The sequence below is a fragment of the Buteo buteo genome, unplaced genomic scaffold (genome assembly GCF_964188355.1).
Source record: "Buteo buteo unplaced genomic scaffold, bButBut1.hap1.1 HAP1_SCAFFOLD_58, whole genome shotgun sequence".
NCBI lineage: Eukaryota > Metazoa > Chordata > Aves > Accipitriformes > Accipitridae > Buteo > Buteo buteo.
The window spans coordinates 275255-284103 of NW_027439224.1; positions in this window are offsets into that span (position 1 = coordinate 275255).

The following is an 8849-nucleotide window of genomic DNA, read 5'->3' on the forward strand; positions in this document are numbered from 1 at the left end:
TCATTTGTATGTAATTAGGCTCTAAATTTTAATTATTTGCCTACAAAGAAGGTAGAGAGTAGAGATACAAACATAAACTTTCTCCTGTATCCTTGTCATTTAATTACCATCATTTCACAGTCTAAAATACAAAGCTTTTCTCAACCACCTAATGAATGAGGTTCTTGTGTAATTGAATGCAGGGATATGACTGAAGAGCAGTAACTTCTGTGTCATTTAAAAATATTAGTGGAAAACAAAGTATGTGAGCTTTACGGAATAGGCAACACTAGTGAGCAGTATATTTAGAATATCTTTCCTCTCAGGACCAGGAAAAACAAAAAAAATGTTTTTACTCAGTAGATATGACATATGCTTATATCTGTAACACTTACTTGTTCACCCTACTGAATAAAGCTGTAAAAGTGCTTTTCTAGGTTTTCAAAGTTTTTGAAGTGCTTAATTCCAGCACCGGTAGAAGAGAGTAAAAAAGATTCCATCCTTCTTTGTGCACTATGATTTTGATTGATCACTTGCCAGTAAATTAACACTATACAAACCAGTGGACAGTAAAGGAATTGCATACATGGCGTTGAATGTACACTTTGAAAATGGTATTTTTCTTCTCCCCAACATTCTGAATGCTAATATATAGAAAATAAAATCTTAGCCTAAAGCTCCAGCCTCAGGCTGTGTCTTCAGAGACAATGATTACAATCTCTCTGTAAACTGAAAAATTTCAAATACAATTTTGAAGAAGAACAGAGAGACAGGAGAAGCTCAGTTTAAAGCTTCAAAGAATTTCTTGTTCAGTTAACTTACTTTTAACATATTTATTACTTTGGGGAGGAATTCATCTGCTGGATTTCAAATTTTCAAGCAGGATTTCCTACCTTTCTACATGATTTCCATTTTTTTCTCTCTACTAAGGGATTAAAACAAACCACTGCGGGGGTTTTTCCAATGGATTTTAGACTTAACTTTATTGCAAACAAATGTTACCAGTTATCCTCTCTATCCAGCTGGTTGGTTTTCTTCTTCTAGATTCCTAATATGCAGTCTCACAAACAAAAAAACCAAGATCCTTACTTGCTCCGCCCTAACTCTTACTATATGCTGCTGGTGCATCTGAATGAAAATATTTCACTGTATGAAAAACATATTTTTGACAAGCCAACAGCAATTTTTAAAAAAATTATAAATTCTCAGAATAGTAATTTATCCCACAGTTTGGATTTAAAAAATTGAAAAAGATCTCATCTGATGAGGTATTCATTTTAAGCTCACAACTCATGTATCAAATCAGTTTTCATAAATCTGAAAAAAAAATAAAAATCATCTCTTTGCTGAAAAAAAAATGATAGACTTCAGCTAAAAGAGTTTTTCAGAAAGTCATGTGTGTCTGTAAAGAGATGCTTACAATAAAAGTGCCTCTTAGCTACAGTGGTCTTGTGTACTTAAGCACATCTACTTTGATTTGCAGCCAATATCCTGATATCAAACCAATTGTCCTTCTATGTTTTTCTTCTACTAAACTGTTGTTTGTTTTTTTTGATGACTGTAAGTAGTAGTGCACGTGACAGAGCTGATAAGGAATCCAAATTTCTGCCAGCCTGTGTCTACATCCTGTTTAAATAACCCCCTGTTAACTCCTATGGAAGCTGACGCAGCTGCAAGGAAGATACTATATAGTTCATTATGCCTTAAAAGACCTCGTCTGACTTGATCAGCTCATCCTAGTAGTACTTCTGGTAGTACTTCTGAAAAATAGCTTTATGGATAAGGACTTCAAAGTCAAGTTCTCAGGAACGTTTTTATTTCAGGAACCTTAATGAAGCATCACAGCTACAGCAGTTGCATGTTTCTGTTCTATCATTTCATTTTCCCATACTTGATGACTGACCACTTGAACAACCACAGTGCATTTAAAATTCATAAATGTATGTTAACATAATACTAGGGATGAAGTTCTTTTGCATGACATTGAGGGCAGAAGACAGGAGCAGAAAAGGGCTTCACAGTTACAAGAAGAACAAGATTTGGATTAGAAGCAACTCAAGCAGCCTGTTAACTCTTGAAGCACAATTTTTGTGAATTTCCCTTGTCATCACTTCAGAAACACTCTCTAAATTATGAGCACGTGCATGGTTTTGCATTCCCACTTTCTATTACCCATTGATATCAGAAGCTGAATTAAGTCTGACACTTTAACACTAATGGAAGGGATTACCCCATTGCATTTTGTCTTATCTTAATTTTCTTCTGTTTAACTTCAGAGTTAGCTATTCATTTTGCTTTGGTATTATTGTTTCTGGTTTTTGTTGTCTTGTTTACCACTTCCTTTAACTTTGAATTCCCCCTAGGGGTTGATTAGCAATGTGCAATTTAATGGGGAAAATGACTACTTCCTTGCCTTGCAAGATTTAGAAATGGCAATTATAAAAAGTTCCCATTCCAGCTTTTGCTCTGAAACCAAGTCTTTGAAACAAAACTCATACTGCCTATCTTCAGCAATATTGTTTTGTGAGCTCTTCAGCAAGCCATTTCTTATAAAATTCACAGTAAGGACGACATTTTTTGCTTTGTGTCCATACAGGGACACAAATTTGCTTTTCAACTCTCAAAAATTCCACATCTTTACAGATTTTAGACTAATTTCAGGCTGCCTGACTGCCACAGTTTGTGTGCTGCCTGATTTGTTACGTTTGCTGCCAAATCCCCTGTTCAACTACGCTTATACGTCCCAGTAGCATTCTTCATGAGGACACATTGCAGGAGACGAGAAACTTTATTCCTTGCATTACCTCAATTACACATGTCCATCCTTAGGTTCTTTACAATCATATAGTATCTGCAGATATACTGATGATCTGCGTACTGGTATATGCAATGTACATTGTTTCTTTTTATAGCATTAATGATACTCAGCTTATCAGATGGAGAACATTTTCCTACTATGATGACATTTTTTAGTGCATCATAATACTTGTGTGTATCTTTCCACTCTCTTCTAAATATCTCTATGTTTTTTGTTTGAATTTCCTGGTATTTTCACATTTCCTTGAGCTTGTTTGCAGTCATGGTTTGAGACTCTCGAGTTTTAAAAAAACATGAGATCTTGTAATATCTTTCAGGCTCTTGAACAGGAGCCGGATCTCAGGGAGCAGGAATGGATGGACTCTCCAAGGAGATGTGGAAGGTTCATCTGCAATAGTTTGGGAACTCCAATAGGACCCAAAGGGATACTGTAAGGATAGTAAGGATTCTAACATTGTATGTTCACTCTCGAGATCTCCATATGACCTAAATGGACCTAAATTTCAAAACAACTTCTACTATATGAAAATGTTAATACGAGAATGCTCTCAGGGAAGGATCTCCAGTCAGTGAATGTACTGTTGAGATAAAGAACACCATCTGGACTAAAGAGCAACCTGTGAGAGATACTAGGCCACTAGATAGTCTCAACTAACTAAACGGACAAGAGTAATGTCCTGTATGTATCACACAGCTACCACACTCAAAAAGCCCCACAGATAGACTGTATCACTTCCAGATAAATCCCTGATGCTTTTGAGATTGACACTGGTCTAGAGAAGGAAAAGAGTAAATAAAATGGGCTAGGGACTAATCTCTGGTTCGCAGGTTGGCAACACAGCAGTTTCTACTCACTTGCCAGAATTTTTTTTGTCCTCAAAATAGTACAGTAACATCTAAAGTGCCTATTGGGAACAGATCCTAGCATATGCTGTTGACTCAAGCCACTCCTGAGAACTGTCTGGGAGATTACTAGGTTGGAGCAGATCAAAACTATGCCAGAGTATGCTAGCAATAAAAACGCATGGATGACTTCTCAGCAGTGCTCGAGCCCTTGCCATTCACTGTTTCACTCACTTGTAAATACACAAGCTAGGTGACCAAGACTAATGCACTGAAGTTGTCTTACTGAAAACAGCAGCACCAAAACTGTCACTGCTTTTCTAACATACAGCATGATTTCTGTATGCCTGCTATGATGCATGTGCTTATACAAGACTCAGCAGGACTCAGTTGCAGTATCGAAGTCAGACTGAGGAGTCTTTAGAAAAGTATTTCTTGGCACAAATTTCACCTCTTTTTGTATAAGCACTAGCTGGGGTCCCAATTTTCACATGTCAAGACAAGTGCTACTTTTCATATGAAGATTTAAGTCATACAGCCTTATGCAGATCTGGCAAGAAACTATAAATGTAAAGACACAAGAACTGATGAAGCTGAGGTTGACAGGGAACATCCTAGCTAGAATATTATCCAGGGAACTGCTGAAGCTGCCGATCTCTGTCATCTTTTCAAAGTCACATGTAGCACAAAAGAGGGCCTTCTTCAGAAATTAATGGCTCCATAGATAAAACAATGGATTAGATCAGTTTCTCAGGAACTCTTTAAGTTCTCTGTCCTCTGCTCTGATAGGTGTTGATTCAAGATCTCTCTGTACTCAGAAGCTCTACAGTTGGATATCCTGGCAGGAGCAGTGGGGGACAGCAGCCAGGCAGACCAACACCTACTCCTTGTTCTCTCCGTTAAGTCAATAAACCTGAAGGAGCATAAAAGTGACTCCTCTGAGAGCAAAACCAGAATGGGATGAAGGGGCCTGAGATTTTTAGAACTGGTCTCCCATATATCAGAACGATGTAGCAGGAAACACTTTCTTTTGATCCCAATTCACAGTTCCTTCATAGCCAGAAGAAATTTCATTACAGGAATTTTCAAACCACTAAACTGGCAAAAAGGCATACAAGCCTTTTTATTCCTTCTTCTCCTTTTATACTTGTTCCATAAAACCATTTCCCACTCTCCAGCTCACGATCTCTCTAAGCAGGAAAGTCCTATCTGCCACACACTTGTCATAACCTAGGTAGGATATGACAAAGTTTCAAATACATCAGTATTTATAAAATTAGAAATGTCAAACTGCAGAAAAGAAAAATAAAAAGGAAAAAAAGGGTGGTGGGGTAAAAATCAGTTTCTACCTTGACTGTTAGGCTCTTAAGCTGCCAGTATTTAACATTAATGTTTCTACTTCAGGCTCATGATTGCTACAGTTCTGCCATTTGTGGATATCAGTGTGAGATTATCTGCCTTTCACCAGCTCAGGCAATCCACTTCTTGATGGATATGATTTTATTTTACCTTTTAATGTTTAAAATGGTGAGAATCCAGCCCTCCAAGCTATCATTACGCTTCTCTTGATTTAAATACAAGAAGTTAGCTCCACTGGTACATTCATCCACAGGAACGTTAGCACTTCCAACTTCATAGACAACCATAAATTATTTCTGTCAACAGCAAATTACTAAACATAGTACAACACTCTATGAAAGACAAAAAGAATGCACACAATCAGCATTTCCCTTTATGACTATGAAAAGCTCTAACAGCAGATAAGCCTGAACTAAACATCAATCAAATCTGGACCCCAAACAGGGTACGGCTTATGATATGTCACACATCTGGACTCGACTATCGAAAGCAATCATGCACTTAGGAAATTTGAGGCTGTTATGCAGAGGTTTAACTAGAGTCTTGGCAACTCAATTTGGGACATGAAAGGTATTTGCACTACAGTACCAGGTGCAGTAAAGGAAACTGGTCTTGCAGTTCGATTCCAACACCGCGTCCGCAAACAAAACAAGGCAGCTACGTGTGAGGAACATGGATGGAAATCTCACCTGCCATCCTGAAGTTACGCTGTGGCATTTCGTCACTTCTTGTCACTTTCCTCGGGCTTGGTAAAGCCTTTGCAGAGTCTGAAGCAAAGGCCCATAGCTTCTTCCCGTTTGTAACAGTGGATGCCTGGGTTTTGGCAGGTTGGTTTGCTGTGGGGCACCACTTGTACCCTCGATTTGCCTTCACACATGCGTCCTTGTACTAAAAAAGGAAAATTGCCAGTCATGACGTTATACTATCCACAGGGCAATAGAGTGCACTGCTTGTAAGAGCATTTAATACAGCAAATAATCCTTAAATATCTTGATTTTTTTGACAGTTTAGTCACGTGCTTAGAGTCTGACCGCCAACACAATCTAACAAGAAGAACTATTAAGATAAGTAGAGATGCATTTTAAAAAGTGGGGGTTCTCTTTCCTCTCCTGAGGGTTTATCACCCAGAGCAGGCTGAAGTTCTGATCCTGCAAACTGCTCCCCAGTGCTTGAATGCTCACTCTGGGAAACAAATTCTTTGGCAGGTCCAATCTTTGTTTACTTTCTAGTTTGAATGAAATGAAAGCAGACGTTTAGCAATAAATGCAGCATGATGCTCCTTACCTCATACTCCTTTTCCTCTAATAGATCTGTACCTTAGACTAGTTGAGGATATTCTTTCCCAAAGCAGGCACTGAAAACCACTTAACCGTTTAACTGTGAAACACGTTACCACATCAGGTGTGTGCCGTTGGTGGAGCGGAGACTCCCCGGCCACCCAGCGCTGTTTTGCCTGCTTGTTACTTGCTACAATAAACCTTGATTGGATTATCCCCGGGCTGGCGTACAAATTTTCATCGTAACTTATAACAATTTGGTGCCGTGACTCGGATAAGGTTAACTTCGTTTGGAATCTAAACTCTGGGGAGGCGCACCATCCTTGGATGGCCCCGGAGTGGACGATATCCTTTCCAAGACCCTTACCTCCGAACTCTAAATTTGGCAAGCAGGCAAAAGAACACTGCAGTACCCCATAATTTTCGTGCACGAGGATCCGGACGAAGACTCCAGGTTAAGTGAGTATTGAAAGCGTTTCCCGTTCAGTCGGGGTGGGTTTCCCAAAGTGTGCATAAACGAGACGCTCCCGAGAGGAGCGAAGTGAGTGCGGACCCTCTTGTAGTGCGGTTCTCATTTCCCACGAGGGCATGAGCCACGAACGAGGGGCACGTGTGTGTGTGTGAGAGAGAGGCACTTCGGAAGATGGGGCAGAAGAAAAGCAAGCCTTCTGACTCCATGGTGGGTTCCCCGGGGTGTAGGTCGCCTGGGAAGAGGGATGACTCCATAGGGAATCCTAAGGTCAGTCTCCCTATGATACCGCCAGATAGTCCTTTAGGGTAATGATTGCCCATTGGGATGACTGGCTGCCCAGACAGGGCAAAAGCAGAGAGAAAATGATATATTAATGCATACAGGGGTGGGGTGGTAAACAAATCAGAGGAGATCAGGTATTTCGGCCTGTTTTGGGGACGTTTGACAATTGGATATGTCAAGCCTTAAACATATATGTAAATTCTAAGGAACCCTTGAGTTTAGAAGAGAGTGAATATGCTCATTTATGGATAAAATTAGATACCCAAATCCATGTATTTGCTCTAAGTGAAAAGAACCATAAAAAAAAAAAAAAAAAGAACTAAAAACCCCGAAGAACTTCCCACACCTCCTCCCCCTTATGTTCCCCCTACAGTCGCACCTGACCCAACCCCCCCCTTCCTCCTCTTCCCCGACAGCCCCAGCCCCAAACTTAGACCCTCCGAGTTCCCCTGAGGAGAACAGGGGAATAACGAGGAGTCAGACCAGAAAGAAAAGCAGTTAGAAGAAAGATTATACCCCTTGAGAGAAATAGCTATAGGGGGTCCACAGCCTGGCATGGGATTTGTGTCAGTACCTTTGAATTCCGGAGATGTAAGGGAATTCAAGAAGGAGATGGGGAACCTTTTAGAAGGCCCCTTGGGAGTATCCGAAAGGTTGGACCAGTTTTTGGGTCCTAATATATATATACCTGGGAAGAGTTACAGGCAATTTTAAGTATACTATTCACAACAGAGGAAAGGGAAATGATTCGAAGAGCAGGAATGAGAGTTTGGGATCAGCAGCACCAACACGGTCCAGGCGCAGATATTAAATGGCCACTACAGCGGCCAAACTGGGATAACCAAAATGCAGAACATAGAACTCATATGGCAGATCTGCGCATTATAATTGTTCAAGGCATTAAGGAATCTGTTCCTCGAGGACAGAATATTAATAAAGCATTTAGTGAACACCAGAAGAAAGATGAGACCCCCACTAAATGCTTAAAGAAGATTAGGGGGGTCAGGGGATCTATTTGCTGGGGACCCCTAAGAAAACAGAGCCCTTGATAAAATTAAAATTACGTCCCCAGCATCAAGAAGTAGAGTTCCTTGTGGACTCTGGGGCAGAGAGATCTAGTGTCCAGTTAGTGCCCCGAAGATGCACACTGTCCTCGGAGAAATTACAAGTAATAGGAGCAAAAAGGGAACCGTTTCAGGTACCACTAATAAAGGGAGTAAAAATAGAAGCTCCATCTCGACTTGGAATAGGATCCTTTTTGTTGGTACCTGAAGCAGAATCTAATTTACTGGGAAGAGATTTAATGATTGAATTGGAAATTAATTTGGAAATAAAAACCAAAGAAATAGCAGTAAAATTGTGTGTCTTGACAACGGAGGATGAAGCTAAAATTAACCCCGAAGTGTGGTACACTCCAGAGTCAGTAGGACGATTAAACATTGCTCCATTTGAAGTCACTATTAAGAACACGGAAATTCCAATTAGAGTCAAACAATATCCCATGGCACAAGAAGGTAGACATGGATTACAGCCTGTAATCGAAAGGTTGTTACAGCAGGGATTATTAGAACCTTGCATGTCACCACACAATACCCCCATTCTGCCCATAGAGAAGTCAGATGGCTCCTATCGCTTAGTTCAAGATTTAAGGGAAGTAAACAAAAGAACTGTTACCAGGTTTCCAGTCGTAGCTAATCCGTATACGTTGTTGAGCCAACTCTCCCTGGAATTGAAGTGGTACAGTGTTATAGACTTGAAAGATGCCTTCTGGGCTTGCCCCTTGAAGGAGGAATGTAGAAATTATTTTGCCTTTGAATGGG